Consider the following 17584-nt stretch of genomic DNA (forward strand, 5'->3'; position numbering starts at 1 on the left):
ATAACATCGCACGTCAAGCCCAGGCATCACCTTCCTCGCTCTAGGACACTGCGATTTACCTCCATCATGTTGAAGTTCTATACGAAATATTAGCTTCACACAGCCTTAAATAGTAACACGACAATTAACTTCATTACCTCCCAACCACACACACGTCAAACTGTCCGAAACGATGGACCAACGAAATTGTCCTCTCAGTCGAGATTTTCCACATAATGCTCACATGTGAGGATCTTTCTGAAATGCTAGATTCTTTCCTTGACTAGGGTTCTGATCATCTGTTTGCTATCCCACATTAGAGCCAATGTTTCCCTGTGTACCGACGCCCCAACATTCCGAGATTTACATCTTGCTATTTTCACATGGCGTAAAAAGCACCTATCATCCAACTGTGTCATGAACACAAACAATCCATCAAATTTCCATATACTCATATGTATACATGTAAAACTTGCATACATGCATATACATACAGCAACATATTTCATTATGTTTTACCTCTGGAATGTCAAACTCTCTGTCTTTTGCATCACATATATCCAGCGACAACTTTCGAAGCATCGGCAGCTGTTTTCATCATAAATAAATGTGAAAATACATACTACCGTATAGAGAAAAGTTGATGTTATTATGTTATATGTATGTATACCTTGGTGACCGCTTCACCAATGAAACCTTTTTGAATCCCGGAACCCCTGAATTTAAAGGTTAAAGTTAGCAGCCGAGTATAGTAAGAACATACTCCTTTACAAAGTGCAGTTAAAGGAAGCTCACACTGTGGCGCAACAACACATCTTCAAGGGCTTGGCAGTCAAAAAGAGAGTCAACCCCGTTATGTGTCACTTGTCCACATTCCTAGGAAAGTACTAACAAGAATCAGTTACAATAGTCTCCATTTTATATTCGCAGATAGATACGGGCCGTGTGAGAAATATCAGCTAAAAGAGTTTAAAGCCATTCAATGTATATTTTTATTACACACAAGTACACAACCACTTGAACCAATTTATTCAAGGATTTATGTTATTCAAAGAAGAGTCGTTAGCAGCAAACCTCTAGATGAACAGATTGATAGCCTGGCCAACCACTAGAAATGATCTTTTGCGCTTCTACATGGGTGAAAACAAAAATCTTTATTATACGGTTGAAGAACATGTGCATTTAGTATTATACACTGGAAGACAGAGATCATACATGAATACACCAACTATAAATAAAAAAGAAAAAAAAAAGTATTACCCATTGATGACATGTAATGATAATATTAAGCATATTATACAATGACAATTGAATGTATATTGTATACATAGTCAATAATAAAGCATGCCTACTTTCATGCAAATAAAGAAATGATATGACAACTACAAACCTGAATTCAGAAGCCTGCATCCCAGCAACGAAAGCTCAATCAAATTTAAACAACTCTGACTCAAACTTATCAAATCACCATTGCTCATCCACGGTGCTACTCTTTCCAGTTTCAACTTTCTCAAATTTGGCATGCTGACTTTAAAACTCAATGAAGTTATCTCACCAAGACAATGACATAATGCTAATGACGTCAGGTGTCGCAGTGATTCCAGCATATTCACTATGACATCATCAGAAATCACCTGCCACAGTTCAGCAACAAACTGGCCATATGATTTTTAAATACAAACTTCTATACATTTTTGTGTATGTTTTTGCATACCTGAAAATACAAAACTACTGACTCAAGTAAAGGACAAGTTACAGGTAGCCATTTCAGCCCATCAAGGCCCAAAACTCCACCTAAGCCCACTTCTATCACTTTAAGCAATGAAATGGCAGGCTTCAAAGGCTCAAGAGATAAAGATGAAAATCCCCATCCAACACTAATTTCATCCAATTTGCACAACTTTCCAAGCTCTGTGTAAATGTCTTTGTTTCCTTGTTGAAGAAGATTCTTACATCCTCTTGCTTTTAAACATTTCAAACCGGGATTGTGGCCTATAATATGAGCCAGAGCAGCAGCAGAAACCTGAAATTGAAAGCACATGATAATGAAGAATACGCTCCACAATAAGTAAAAAAGCAGTTTTCGTTGAAAATGTTTACAAACCTTGACATCAAGCACCTCTAATGAAGAACCACCGAAATTAAACAGGCAATCATCAACAACCTCAGTGTCCCTCAAACAAAGATTCTTCAGCATGTAGGCATGACACATAAGCTTGAAAAAAGAAGCCGTGTTGATGCCTGCAAGATAGTACATTTTTGTCTCAACTCAAATTGCTTGAAAATGAAAATATTATATTCTCTTTCTTTATACACTTTTTAAAGACCGGAATAATATTTATGTTGCTATATAACTACTCATTTATGCTGCCTGTTTAAGGTATTGTTTAGGATGATAATCCTTATATACACAACAGTACTTCCTATTGAAATTATTTGCCCAGATTTGAAAAACACAGAAAAATAAACGAATTTTATGATTAAACACCAATCATGGCTCTATTTAATATGAATAAACTTGCACAATTGACTCGATTAACTTACAATCATAAGACATGTTTAAATATAGCAAAAACTTAACCCATATGCTTAAATCAAGGATTGTTTGATTTATGCTTAGATCTTGACTTTAACTCTTTACCCATACCATAAACTAAAAATAAAAAGAGGCAAACTTACAGAAAAAGTCCGTTGCGTTTACAAAAAGTTGCAGGTTCATTGATATGAACCCATCATAAGTTGACGGGTCCAAGGGAGACAAATGGGTAAGGACACTGAATAGTCTACATAACCGCAACATTTAAATTGTGTCTATATAAGTGTTCATGTTTTAGTTTATGGATATCGATGTTTATGTTTATGAATTTAGTTGGCTAAAATCCTTGTAATGGAGATCTAATCCTTCGTGAATTGGATTAATTGGAGAATAGCCCATCTCGAATCGGGTCAACTATCCTTTAATTTCTTGTTTAAGTTTCGGGGTTTCATCATTTGGTTCCATTGACGGGAAATCAAATAGAAGATGATTTGGAATACCTGGAGATCCTCTCATCTAACCCACGGTGAAAGTCACGCACCATCACCTATTCAGAATGATGTTTTCACTACTCATTTGGAGGCCATTGAAGTTCAATTAGACATCCTGGTATCCTTGAAGGATGATGTGGAAATGCTCAAGACTTTGTTACATGGTCAGGTGTTCAGTGAAAGTGGTGATTCTGAAATTCAACCACATGTTGGTGATATCGGAGATGACAATAAGCCTGAGGATGATCCTCAAGGTCCATTGACAAATCGGGTCAAGGAGGTCGATACCAATAATTTTTCCGTGTCCGGAGTTTTAGGAGTTCCCGAGAGCTATGATTCTATAGTAACTGATGAGATCTAGTGATAAAGACGCGGGATCAGAGACTGTTTTTGGTGTTGAGCAGTTGGCGAAATGCTTTCTCCAAAATCTAATAATAATCATAAAGTTTTGGTTGTAACAATGGGGTGCTATACAGAAAACAGCCTCGAGATCCCATCTAATCTCTGTGATACAAGTTTGGTGGGTGTAGGCCAGTTGAGCACCATACTTGTAACTCATATGCCTCTCACAAAATGTTGGGGAATTGGCATTGTGTTCTGATTGAATGTCACACATCATTTGGTTCATGAAGCGGTGCAGCCCATGATTGAATGGCTTATCGCTTGGCACAACGGCCAACAAAGATAAGTTGTCGACTTGAGGACAAGTCATTTTACCCGGCGGGATGTATTGATATGAACCCGTCATAAGTTGAAGGGTCCAAGGGAGACAAATGGGTAAGGACACCGAATGGTCTACATAACCGCAACATTTATTAATAAAATTGTGTCTATATAAGTGTTCATGTTTTAGTTTATGGGTATCGATGTTTATGTTTATGAATTTACTTGGTTAAAATCCATGTAATGGAGATATAATCTTTCTCAAATTGGAGAATAGCCTATCTCGAATCGGGCCAACTATCATTTAATTTCTTGTTTATGTTTCGGGTTTCTATCATTCACCCTTCATATGCAAAAATCACACATAACATCTTCATGTTTACTTTTTGTAACAGATTCCCGTCCTTCACACTAGCTACCATCTATGTAGCACGGGGACGACAATTTAGAGGGAGTACTCGTCCCGGGGACGTTTCCGGTTAATGGGGACGGAACTAAAACGTTTCCGGGTTGATGGGGACAAATCTTGGACGTTTCTATTTATTTTTGGGGTTTTAACCTTTTCAAATTCCAAAAGCAGCCATACGACATACTTCCATATATATTCAGCCTTCCATGCGTTAATCTATCATCCTTCACTTCTCAATGCATCAGATGATATCCAAAAGCAGCCATACGACATACTTCCATATATATTCAGCCTTCCATGCGTTAATCTATCATCCTTCACTTCTCAATTCATCAGTCATCATCGATTATGGCTTCTCAAGAAACACAAGAATTATCATCTACGTCAGTAGAAAAACCTCCATTATGAGACTATGTGACTAAAATCGAAAAGCAAGGTGCAGTAGGAGGAACTTGGAAATTTAAGTGCAGCCTTTGCAATGAAACGAGACAAGGATCATATTCAAGGACTCTACTATATGCTTGATTTCTATTATGTACTTATGTTTGACTTTTGAATATTGTAGATATTATAATGATGCATGGTTACTTGAGGATTCTATAAGAATTGCTCCACATAGGGATGGAGAAATTTCACAAGAAAGAATGAAATGTTTTCGAAGGTAGTTTCCTAATGATGATGAGCACAGCAGTCCTTGATGAGTATGCAATGTTTTCAATGAAGAGTGGTCCTTTGAGGATTTAACAAGCACTACACAGATGTCTACCATGGAACCCAAGAATGGGTGGGTTAACTATGGTGCTCAAAATATAAGTGTAAACTCTAAAAACACTACATCAACCATAGGTAATTACCAATAATCAAACCATTTTCAAATTCCAGTTCATCTAGCGAGAGATCGGCAACCTCCAAAAATCCAACATCTTCCATTGAATCAAAAGCTTCTCCACCCACATCCCACATCTTTACATCATCATTCGGATTCCTTAACAAAAGTCCGACATTATTGTAGTCTTGAGCACGACTTGTAATCAACTTCTTCCTTCTAAACGAGTGAATAAATGCATAAGTACTCCTACTATGCTCAGCACAAGAAGAACTAGGTTGTCCAAGTAATCTAAAAGCCAAAGTCCAAAGTCTGGAGAAAAGGAACCAATTCTTAGGTTCCATTGTAGCCATTTGTGTAATGCTTGTTAAATCCTCAAAAGGGCCCCTCTTCATTGAAAACATTGCATACTCATCAAGGAGTCTGCTATGCTCATCATCATTAAGAAACAACCTTCGAAAACATTTCATCCTTCCTTGTGAAATTTCTCCATGCCTATGTGGAGCAATTCTTGTAGAATCCTCAAGTTACCACACATCACTATAATATCTACAACATTCAAAAGTCAAAACATAAGTATATAGCAAAAATCAAGCATATAGCAGAGTCCAAAATATTATGATCCTTATCTGGTTTCACTGCAAAGGTTGCACTTTAATTTCCAAGTTCCTACTGCACCTTGCTTTTCGATTTTAGTCACATAGTCCCATAATGGACTGATGTAGATGATGATCCTTGTGTTTCTTGAGAAGCCATAATCGATGATGATTGATGAAACGGTGATGATTGACGAATAGAGATAATGAATATCGATGATGAATGATGAATTGAGAAGTGAATAGTGAAGACGGTTGATCGGTGATAAATTGACACATGGATGGACGTATGTCGTATGGTTGTTTTTGGAATTTGAAAGGATTAAAAACCTAAAAATAAATGGAAACGTCCAGGATCCGCCCCCATCAACCCGGAAACGTTTTGGATCCATCCCCATTAACCGGAAACGTCCCCATGGCGTTTTCGTCCCCAAAGCGTCCCCGAGACGGGTACCCCCTCTAAATTGTCGTCCCCGTGCTACATAGTATATAGAATATAACCAAACGAAAATAAATATACATATTTAGTTTTATAATAATTTATAAAATAAAAGTGATGAAAAGAATTAATGAAAATAAGAAGAGGGATGCAGAAGAAAGTAAAATAATTCATAGAAAATTAAAATATTAAAATTATAAAAATTTAAATTTGGCCCTTAAGGGTAAGGGAAAAACTTTCATTTAAGAAAAGAAGTCATTATAGTTTTAACGGATGTTAATGTAAATGACGTAATCTGCTACAAAAATTTTTTCTATAATTTTACAGCAGCAACAACAGCAACAAAAATGTTTTCTATAATTTTACAGCAGCAACAGTAAAATCCTACCAACAGCACAGCTATTAGAAGGGTCTGGGGAGGGTGGGATGTAAGCAAACCACACCCCTATCCCGAAGAACAGAGAGTTTGCTTCCACAGAGACCCCCAACTTTAAAATCATAGGTATGAAACCATAGAAGGAAACACCAATAAACAAAAATAAACAAATAGATAATAATAAAGATAAAATTATTCATAGTACTAAATAGATAAATAAAGATAGTGATAATTTTAAAAATAGTAACAAATAATAAAATACCAAATAATAATTTTAAAAAAAAATATTGCAATAACAAATTAATTTAGTACTATTAAAACCGTAGAAGGAATCTAAGTCCTAAGGCAAAGCAAAGACACAACACTACCATCCCCTAAAAATCCTTAGGCTTAATCCAGCGTTTCCACGAACTCCTAAACTCAAACTAAAATCTAATACTAAATACTTTCTTGATGATTAGTTTCAAGATTAACTTCCAACGAAAATTAGGAAATACTATATAAAAAAATTAACACAGGGCATAATTTACATGTCAGATCATGTCAATTTGTATAAATATATACGAATGAAGAATAGACAGAATATATGACAGTTGTACAGAAAATGACATAAGAAATAACTTGTGTACCTTTGCAGCCACTCATACGCAGCATTTGAATATTAGAACCCTGGGGAATGTTCTGCATACTATGTTCTGCAAGGACATCATCACAACGAGCATTTAAAGAGCAAAGTGCCAGAATTGATTGTTGTCCAAAATAAGTGTCACAGGCCACAATGGAGTTTAACTTCAAACATCTGCATATAAGTGAAGATATGCCAGCATCACTCACCGAAATACAGCCTTTAAGGTTTATGTAAGTTAAGGAAACACTGATATCAGATATGCTTTGGAGGTCAAAATCTGTCACAAAAGTTTAGGATGAAAATAAGCACATTGGCCAAAACCAAATGCAACAAACATTTTTGCAGATTAAAACATTATATGCAGGTGATGAAATAGCGTGTTAAGGTTCTTATAGTAGAGATCCAATTGAAAGAAAAATAACAGATACTTATGGATGATCCATCTGGATTACGGTTAGTCAAAGAAAAGGGTCAAACGGGTCGAATAAAAAATTAGCTAAAAGGGAATGCGTATTGGGCTGAATTGGTCCAACAGGTTCGAAATCCCAGGAAGTGTATTTATAATGCAAATACAATCTCCTAAATTTCTTTATTCAAAGATATAATTATATTGTAGATATACTGTTTTAGAAATCATGCTGGTGCATTACATATATTGCCTAAAAATAAGTTTGTTTAATATACGAGCCAGAGCTAGAGCCCGAGCTTCGCTTATCAAGCTGAAGCTGGCTTGGGAGCTTAATCGAGGCTGTTCTTCATATGATTTTTATTTGTAATAATAAATATTTGCTTAAAAAAAGAGCTCAAAACAAGCCGAGCTCCAATACTAGAAAATTAAAGAGCTGAGCTTGAGCCTAGTCGAGCTCGGGCTTGGCTGAGCTCGTTTACAGAAAATTAGCGAAGTAGAGATATAGACGGTTTTTATACCAGTGAGATCAATCCGTCCCTCCAGTGTGAGCTTTGTAACATTAGATGACAATGGTTTAGACCCTAAAACAGGCAATGGAGACCTGACTGGGCCAACTGATGATGCAACTGAGGGCATTTCTGTCATTACAACTGGACCCACATCCACAGTTAAGTCAATATCACAAATCAATGGGCATTTGTCCACCAACAACTTCAACAATTTTCTTGTCCTGAATCTTAAATAATTAGCCACCTTTAACTTTCTCAATGACGGAAAAGACTTGCTAAAGCACTCAACCGCATCCGCAAGATGTAGCATTGGACAGTTAGAGATATCTATCTCGTGCACTGCTTCAAAAGTCAACTTTGACCACATCTCACATGAACTTTTAAAAGAATTTTTACTATGAGGTTCAAGATTAATAAGTAATTGCAGAATTTTGTTTCTTAACGCATGTTCGGTGACTAAAGAAGACGGAAGCATGGATAATAGAAGGATTGCTGGCGTTATTTGTGAACAGCCTGCAAGATCCACTCGCTGCAAGTAGGACAAAACAAATGAATATTAAACTAAAATACCAAAACCGCACTTCACTAGTTAATTTAGGCCTACAGCCTACTATATATAACCTTAAAAGACTTCGTCCGTCCTAGACACACAAATCACTATTCACAAGTTGCAAACATATAATGCAACTCTTTCAAAGTTACATTTTAGACTTTTAGCCCCTCTTAAAATAGCAAAACATACCCCGCCACTCTAACAAAACCTACCATCAAGACCCTGGAGTTTTTAAAAAAAAAAATTATTGTTTTTGGCAAATCACAGGTTGTCAAGTGCCTTATTTATAGGCTTTTATTTTTCGTTGTTAGTTTATAACATACACAATACGATGTTTAATAAATTTCCAAATATACTGTTGAGACGTGCTTATTTTACGTTTTAATGTGAGTTTCGTTTAAAACGGAGTTTTGCGTGATAGCGTGCAAGTCGTCTACGCACCTATTTACACGTCATTGAAGCTTATAGACATAGTCGCAACTCAAGGGGTGGGTTCACGTAAAGGTTTTGATTTTAATTTATAAAGTTTCGGGTACGTTAATTTTTTCATGGTCTACCTCGCCGCAACACATGCGGGTGTATTACTAGTTATAACCTAATTCAAAAGGCAGAGTAAAGCATCACTAAAACAGGTGGTTGCATAACATTATATTTCCACACACCTGAGTGAACTCAGTCAAACGGATTTTAAAATTAAGCAATTCAATGTCTCCTTGTCTGTCCATTAAACATGTGAGAGGTTGTTTCAGCAAAGCAAGGGTCCCACAGGAACTGCCATTGAAACACATGGATAACGATCGATGTGTGTTTCTTCCTACAAAGTGGATGAGGCTAATGAACTTTGCAAAGATATTACAAATCAGTAAGCGTGTATATAGTGTTTAACAAAATGTCAACTTGAGAAATTTTGAACATACCAGCAGCGAACCATAGTGGTAGAAGGCTAATACGAATCTGTAAACAAACAAAAGGGTACTGTGTTTCGAAGATGATAGATCATAGTAGAAATAAAGGTGACATGTTTTTAAGATTTGATTAATACTAAATGCATTATTGTGTACCTGCTTCAAAAGGGTGACGTATGCATCCTCGGTACAACGTTCTTTGTTAGCAGCAATCCAAACCAGAAGGTGATCACAAAGCTGTTTTTCACTGTGGACATCCAAAAACATTATTATGTGAAGTATTACACTTTATAACAGCTGGTTCATAGCAAATTCAAACCAACCTATCAACGGTTAAATGAGGGTGATTTATGGTAGAAAGCAGAAAATCATATGGAACATCTACAAAGGAACGACAGAATATGGCCCAAATCTGCAAAAACAACTTTCTTTCATCAAGCAATATAAGTAATTTTAAGCATATATACAAATATACTTGGATGTGGTTCCAAATACATCGAACATAGTTTTTTTATTATTTAAAATACTGGTCTTGTAGTATAAAATACCAACTAATTGAACTAATCCAAAGAAAACCATCTAACAAGGAAAATTCATGGAACGGTGTAGAGATAAGTGAAGCAACAAACGTACAAAGTTTTTTGCAAGATAGCTTGTACAAAGCTCATGGAGATAGTCCACTGCAAAGCAAAACACTTCACCTTATCAAGCATAGGCTAACAAGATCATGCAAATCAACCATTTCAAGCAATATTAAAAACTCGCTGAACAATGTTGGAAACCTTGTACAGATTGTACATAAAATGTTATTTAGATTCTCTTTATTGATTGCATTATATGTTATGATTCATAAATCAAGCATAAAATACTAATAGTGAACAACATGAGTATGTACTATGTACAAAAACATGTGTGTATGTGTGTGTGTTTTATCACAGTTCAGAGGTAATATAGGGTAGTGGTCATTTCTTTCTTTTAAATTATTCTTACCCTATTAGTTCATTAGATCTTGATAGTTATCTATATCTATACTATATATAATATAGGAGTTAGGGACCTCTTAAATTTCAAGAGGTACAATAAACAATTCTACATGTACAACACACAATTCACAAAATTAAGAGATTTTAGGGGTAGTATTGTCCTTTTGTCATCATTAGTTACGCAAACCATTCTTAAAAAAATAGTTACAACCTTAGTCCCTCTAATTTAGTCCTCTTTTGTTAATTTAATGAATATTTACACATTAACCCCTTATTTCAAACCAACTAACCCTGCAATATTTAAACGACTATAACTTTTCCATATGTTAATATTTTCTAAAAGTAATAACATCATAAAAACAAGCATTTCATTCTCTTTAATTTAAGTATGATGTTGCTATAGTTTTAAATTTTTAGAAAATTAACATGTGTTCGTAATCGGGTTGCGCGTGCATTAGTATTGGTAGCACGCTAATGTGATTGGCTCGACTCGAGTTCAATTTGGAGTCTACTTGAGCCAGCTTGGAATGAAGTTCAAGTCAAGTTCGAGCTAGACTTGGCTCGGCTCACCTTGATCATTAACAGCCTTTAAATGTCATTCCCCGTTGCATCGCGCAGGCAAACTACTAGTAAAGAGAAATCTATGAGTTGTGAAACACACAAACAAACATTCAACACGAATATTGCATTTTGTTTTCTCCTTTAAATTACATTAATTTCATAAAGCTAATCCCTTAAGGTGTTCACAGTTTCATGTGTGCAAACTATAAGCAAGTAGATGTTCTACCTACGAAGTATAACAAGTCAAAGATAGCTTCAACGCTCACCAAAGTAGGAAGTTAAAAGGAAGTTAAAAAAGGTAGCAGGTCAGCTATATCTTCTTGTTAGTCATTCATTTTTTATCACCTTCTAGACTTTAATGCCATATGTTGAACACATGTAGGAGGTGTGGTTTACAAATGTCACATAAGTACTTGAAGGACTTAAACCGTGTATACTTGTGTGATAATAAGGAAACCAGATATTAAATAGTAATACGAATATGTAAATTGGTATGGATTACTAAATCTTGGTTAATTATCAAGACCAACATTATTAAGTGTGCTAGTCTAAAACCAAACCGATAAAATTACTTTTAAGTCGTATCATGCCATTAGTTAGTGAATCCATATTAGTGCACACTCCTAGGATAGTAACTTCATGCCTCGTCACGTAGTTCCATTTTATTAATAAAAAAACATAAGTTTTTTTCATTAAGTTAAGCCTTAGTTTCTAATTTTACAAAGTGTGAAGTATCTCCTTTTGGTGCATAAAATCGCAATAAATAATTTGAAATGTAAACTCACACAGTTCAGACCCAAATTCCCAAATACTGACAAGATCACTTAGTTGCACCAAGGGAACTCCAGCCTCTGATAACGCCTTAGTCAACCATGTCTTACACTGTGAAAGAATCATCTCCATACCAAAATATAGGGCACCCTGTTGAAAAAGAAAAAAAAAGCCATATCATATCACACGCTATGTAAATGTAATTGTATACCAATTATATGTAAGAATAAACAAATGTAGGCAGGATGAGATTCTACAGATAGCCTATTTTATTGAATTATAATCATGCAGCATTCACATTGCAGATAAAAGAAAATAAAAAAAAGAAAACAAGAAGCAAGTAATTCAGTAAGGCAAAGATTACCTCAAATAGAGAGAGAAAATTTTCTGAGGTGATATGGAGAGGATAACCAAACAATGAAGCCAAGAGCCTCAAAAATGTTGACTGGTTCCATAGAACTAAGACTTCAACATCTGGATCCCTAAGCAAATAAGAGGAGAAAACTATTAAATAATAAAGGTTAAAATTAAAAGTAGATGTATCGCTAATAAGTAGAGATGGCAAAAAAAACTGGTTGGGGAACCGGTTTACCGGTTTAAACCGGAAACCGGTTTTTACGAAAACCCGTTTTTTAAAAACCGGTTTGACCGGTTTACAAACCGCCGGTTCGTCTTTCGGTTACAAGTTCTAGATCCAAAACCGGTTAACGAACCGGTTAATGGAAAACCGGTTTTTTTTATTAACCGGTTATGGAAAAACCGGTTAACCGGTTTATAAAAAACCGGTTTTTGACCGTTGTGGAAAAACCGGTTAACCGGTTTCTCCATAACCGGTTAACCGGTTAAAAACCGGTTTTTGAACGTTGTATAACGGCTATATGCCCGTTTTTTTTGTTTTTGGACCGTTTTTTTTTTTTTTACCATTTTACCCCCACAAACATCTATATATAGTTTAGGTTGGGTATTGGTTAGATCACACTCGATTATACAACTCCAAACGCTCTAAACGTTTATTTCATACGCGATTATTTTGTTATCTCACGCTCAATTATACCACATTACCACTCCATACGCTCTTATTTCGTAGTCGTTTATTTCATACTCGAGTATACCACTCTTATTTCGTAGTCGATTATCATGGCCTCCCAAAGTGCTGCTTCATCCGTCAACATGGGTGCCTCGAACACGGGAGAAACGGTCGTTCGGGTCATCCCCACGAAACGAAACCATGATGTTTGGCAACATTTCGACCTATGCGAAATGTCTAACGGTAGCCAAAAAGCTCGATGCAAACATTGTTTGAAGTTTTATGGCAAAGATGCAAACTCCACTTTAAAAGCGCATGTACAAAGGCCCTTTTGCAAGGCCTTGAAGGACGAATCGGGAAGTAGTTCGCAGCCGGAGATGACGAATCAAGGAGCGGTGTTTACGTACGACGTTGAAGCGGTACGTCAACAGTTTTCAAACTTTGTGATTCAACAAACACTTCCTTTCAACCACTTCGACAACCCTCAATTCACGGAGATGATGCAAAACTATGTTCAACCACGCTACCAACACGTAAGTCGTTCGACCCTTAGAAGAGATTGTCTTAAAGCATGGAAAAACGCTAAATCCGAACTAATTTCATACTTTTCAAACTTACAAACTGGTGTAAACTTAACAATGGATGTGTGGTCGGCACCTCATGGTTCGCCCGACTCATACATTTGTGTGACGGCTCATTGGGTTGACCCCGAGTCGTGGCAAATGATGAAACGAACCGTTGCGTTTCAATTGTTTGATTACCCGCACACGGGTAGAAATATTTTTCAAATCTTGGATAAAGTCATTCGACAATACAAGATTGAACATAAAATCTTTTCAATTTCGTTTGATAACGCGTCCAACAATACGGCCGCGGTTGGCCATTTAAAATTAAAGTATAAACCTATTTGTGATGGAACGTTTTTTCATAGCCGATGCATTGCACATATTATCAACTTGGGCGTGCAAGATGGGTTAAACGTGATCGAAACGCAAAGAAACAATTTTAAAAGAATGTTACGAGATGTTTTTAGCAACAATAAAACATTTTCAAGATACAAAAAATTTTGTGTAGAAGCTAATTGTCAATGGTTTGGGCCAAATTGGGATTGTCCAACAAGATGGAACTCGACTTGTAATATGTTTGAGAAAGCCATCCAACAAAAAGAATCATTAATTGCGTTTCATCAAATTTTGTCAAGTATGGGTAAATGTGCACCGTACGATCCTAGAAACTGGTTATTGATTGAGATCGTTACGGAGGTCCTTCAAATTTTTAAATCTTGCACAACTAGTTTATCCGGGGTTTACTATCCAACAAGCCCCATTGCTTTACCAAAAATTGCTGTCATGTGCACAAAGTTGAGTGAACTTCATTGTAGGGGTGCACCTTATTTTGATATGGGTGTAAAAATGAAAGAAAAATTTAGAAAATATTTTCAAGAACTACCCGCTGTTTTGACATGTGCTGCTGCGTTAAACCCTTGCATCAATGTTGGTGGTGTTGAAGCTTTAATAGAAAAAATTTGTGATGAGCTAGGATTAAACGACGATCAAAACCCCTATTATAGCCAAACTTTAAAGAATGCTTTCAACACCACCTTGTCAAACATGTATGATGTCTACCTTACAAAATATGGGTCGTCTTCCCAAATTCATGACTCGTTAAGAGCAGTTGCCCAATCCCAATCCCAATCCCAAACCGACCTTGAAATGGGGATGTACTACATGATTTGGGAAGACGCCGGTAAACGTCAAAAGGTAAACACCCCAAGCAGTGAACTTGGAAGGTATGGTGGTACCAACTTTGTGAAACACATGACTCCGGATGAATTTAGAAGTCTTGATTTGCTGGCTTGGTGGAGAGGTAAGGAGGATGAGTTTCCGATCCTCGCCGCCATGGCCAAAGATTTACTAACGGTCCAAGCTTCCACGGTAGCTTCGGAGTCTGCTTTTTCTGTTTCTGGCAGGGTTATATCGATTAGGAGGACTCGACTCACTGCACCAGCTATAGAGATGTCGATTTGCTACAAGGATTACTTGGACTCTTTAGATAGGGCACAACATCAACGCTCACTCGAGGGGGAAATGGAGTATGAAGCGGGCTTGTATGAAGACGAGGTCAATGAAGGACACACTCAACCAATGACCGATGAAGAAGCCGCGTACGACGATTACCTAAGAAATAGCTCGGGATCGGGTAGCGAAGAAAATTAGTTAAAGAAACAGCAAACATGGAGGCAAATCATGAGTAAGAAACAACAAGTTGTTCATGTAATCGTGTCTAAGCATTCTTTTTCCTAATATGTGCTCTTATTTACTTGTTGATTTGGATTTTTCTAATTTAGTTAAAGAAACAGCAAACATGGAGGCAAATCATGAACAAACTGCGATTGGGAACAACAGGAGCATCTGCTAGTTCACGATTTAATGTTTGTATTTTTGAGTTAAATCATGAACAACAGTTCTTGGCAGAGATTTCTTCAGTGTTAATGATTTAATGTTTGTATTTTTGAGTTACGAATATGCGATAACGATTTAATGTTTGTATTTTTAATGTAAAAACTATAAATGAAAGTTATGTGTTTTTAATCTTTGGTTTGTTGAAAACACATTCACCAACACACACTCATACTCATCTTCCAAGCAAAGAACCCTAACAACGAAAGCAAAGAATGGCTTCAGTCAGTCCGTTTTGCCTTGTAGTTACCGTTTTGCCTTGTAGTTACCGGTTTGTTTATACTGTGAAAAAATAATGGTCTTCATTAAGTACAAAATATAAAAAACAAATATTCGTATTTGAAACCGCGAAATTTAAAAAAAAAAAAAAAAACCGGTTAATAAAAAAAACCGGTTAATAAAAAAACCGGTTTATTAACCGGTTCTAACCGGTTTCTAAACCGGTCCTAACCGGTTAGACCGGTTAGGGTTTTGACAGCAAAAAACCGGTTATTAACCGGTCCGGTTATTAACCGAACCGGTTTTTTTCCGGGCCAAAAAAACCGGTCCGGTTAATAACCGAACCGGTTTTTTTAAAAAAACCGGTTTGTGCACCTCTACTAATAAGTAATAGGTCAATATTTTGACTTAATAGATTAAAAAGTCAACATTGACACAAATGTATTTGAGTTACACAATTAGCAGAGTAAACAAGCATAGACTACGACACAACTTTGGATAATAATGTAACCAGTTCTAAAGAGCCTATTTTTTTATTGCCTAAGGCTGGCAAATTGGGTAGCTGAGCCCTAAATGCTAAACCCGAAAGGCTAGGATGGTAGAGTTCAGCAAATGCTGCTGTCGAACAGTTGATAGGCTTAGCATAAATTGTGGTGGCAAACAGTTAATAGATCAAAATGCCAGCCTCATTTGTTTCTATTCTAGTAGTTAAGTTTATCCGAGTAAACATAAACTCAACTTCAATTAGAAAAGCTACCTGAAGTTTCGATTAATCTGTTTCATTAGCATAATCAATTGAATTGAATAGGAGGATTACAAGAAATAATAATAATAATAATAATATTTTGACAACCTGTTTGTTTGAGCTTTAACTTTGATGATTGGATTGTGTTGGAGGATTGAAGAAAAGTTCCAAGTGGAAACATCACTTGTTGATAGAATAATAAGTGAATCATCATTATCCTGCTGCGCCTGGTGATGATCAATATCAATGCATTTCAGGACTACCAATTCATCATCGTCGTCGGCTACACCCATACCCACACAAAATGTCATATTATTATTATTTTTTGTAAATTTGGGGATAACGTGTTTTTTTTTATTTTTTATTTTTAGAGAAAACAATAATGATTAAAGGATAAAAAAAATATTATTTAATTAAACATAAGAGAAAATATAGTGTTTTTTAGTGCAATTATAGAGATGGGGATAGGGGATCGGTTAAGAATGCTCTTATCAAGTATGCAAATGGAGAGCTACACAAGTTTTCGTGTTTATGTTTGTTGGGTGTTTGGGATTGTTTATATTATAAGTTGCAATGTTGTAACTTATTAACTTGAAAAGTTAGGGTATGTTTGGTTGGAGGTAATGGAATGGAAGAATGAATAAAATGGAAGAAGGAATGGAATGGATAAGGGAATGAAGTGACGGTGGTTGCGCTGGTGGTAAGGTGGTGATGGAGGCGGTGGTGGTGGCGGTAAGGTGTCGGTGATGGCGATGGTAGTGGTAGCTGTTGTTAGGTGGTGATAGTGTTGTTGAGAAAGTAGGGTGAAGGAGGAATGGAATAAAAAAAAGAAGGGGGTAGGAATGAATGATTTTGATGGAATGGAATTCCATATGTAATGGATGATTTTTCCATTCGATTGAGCAACCAAACACCACTTTTTTCATTCTTACGTAATGAATCATTCCATTCCCCCTATCATTCATGCATACCAAACGCTACCTTATAAGGAGGTAAAATAAGGAATCCCAAACACCCCATTAATGAATTAAAGAATATGAACAACAAATTCCAACGGTTTGTTAAATTGCGTTTGTGAATGTTTGGTAATATGTTCATAAGCGTTCGCTCATGTTCGTTTGTATATGTTGTTCATGAACTTTTATTGTGCATTTATTTATTTACTAGGTTATTGACCCGTGTATTACACGGGCAGAAATATAAAAAACCGTCCAAGTAAACGTATATATAATTTCAAACGACAACATTTTTTAATATGTATTTTGAGACAGCAATATAATTTATAATTGAAAGTCATATTCAAACGAAAACATAATATTGAAAGACGTGGACTTACAAAAATGACATTACATTGTACAATGTTTACAAACAAAATTTTAAACTTTAAAACATAAACTTCAAAAGCTACAAATTTTTACTTATAAACAATACTTTTTGCTTTGTTTACAACCTTTTCTTGCTTATCTAAATTAAGTATTTATTTTTTGTTCGTTTCTACTC

At 35.9% G+C, this 17584-nt stretch overlaps 1 pseudogene across 1 annotated transcript; it reads right to left on the reverse strand.

Moving 5' to 3' along the window:
• Window positions 1-198: 198 nt before the first annotated feature.
• On the reverse strand, window positions 199-16395 carry LOC143531632 (BTB/POZ domain-containing protein FBL11-like; annotated as a pseudogene). Its single transcript, XR_013135053.1, has 17 exons — window positions 16193-16395; window positions 11999-12116; window positions 11649-11784; window positions 9953-9999; window positions 9643-9731; window positions 9476-9566; window positions 9328-9368; window positions 9077-9224; window positions 7871-8390; window positions 6945-7220; window positions 2084-2220; window positions 1694-2002; window positions 1370-1613; window positions 1054-1109; window positions 650-855; window positions 499-567; window positions 199-389 (listed from the first exon to the last, which is right to left on the reverse strand). The product of XR_013135053.1 is annotated as a BTB/POZ domain-containing protein FBL11-like (transcript).
• Between the last annotated feature and the right edge of the window lie 1189 nt (window positions 16396-17584).

The sequence above is a fragment of the Bidens hawaiensis genome, unplaced genomic scaffold (genome assembly GCF_021521415.1).
Source record: "Bidens hawaiensis isolate Kalapana, Puna unplaced genomic scaffold, B.hawaiensis_p1.1 tig00000697_1, whole genome shotgun sequence".
NCBI classification, from domain to species: Eukaryota; Viridiplantae; Streptophyta; class Magnoliopsida; order Asterales; family Asteraceae; genus Bidens; species Bidens hawaiensis.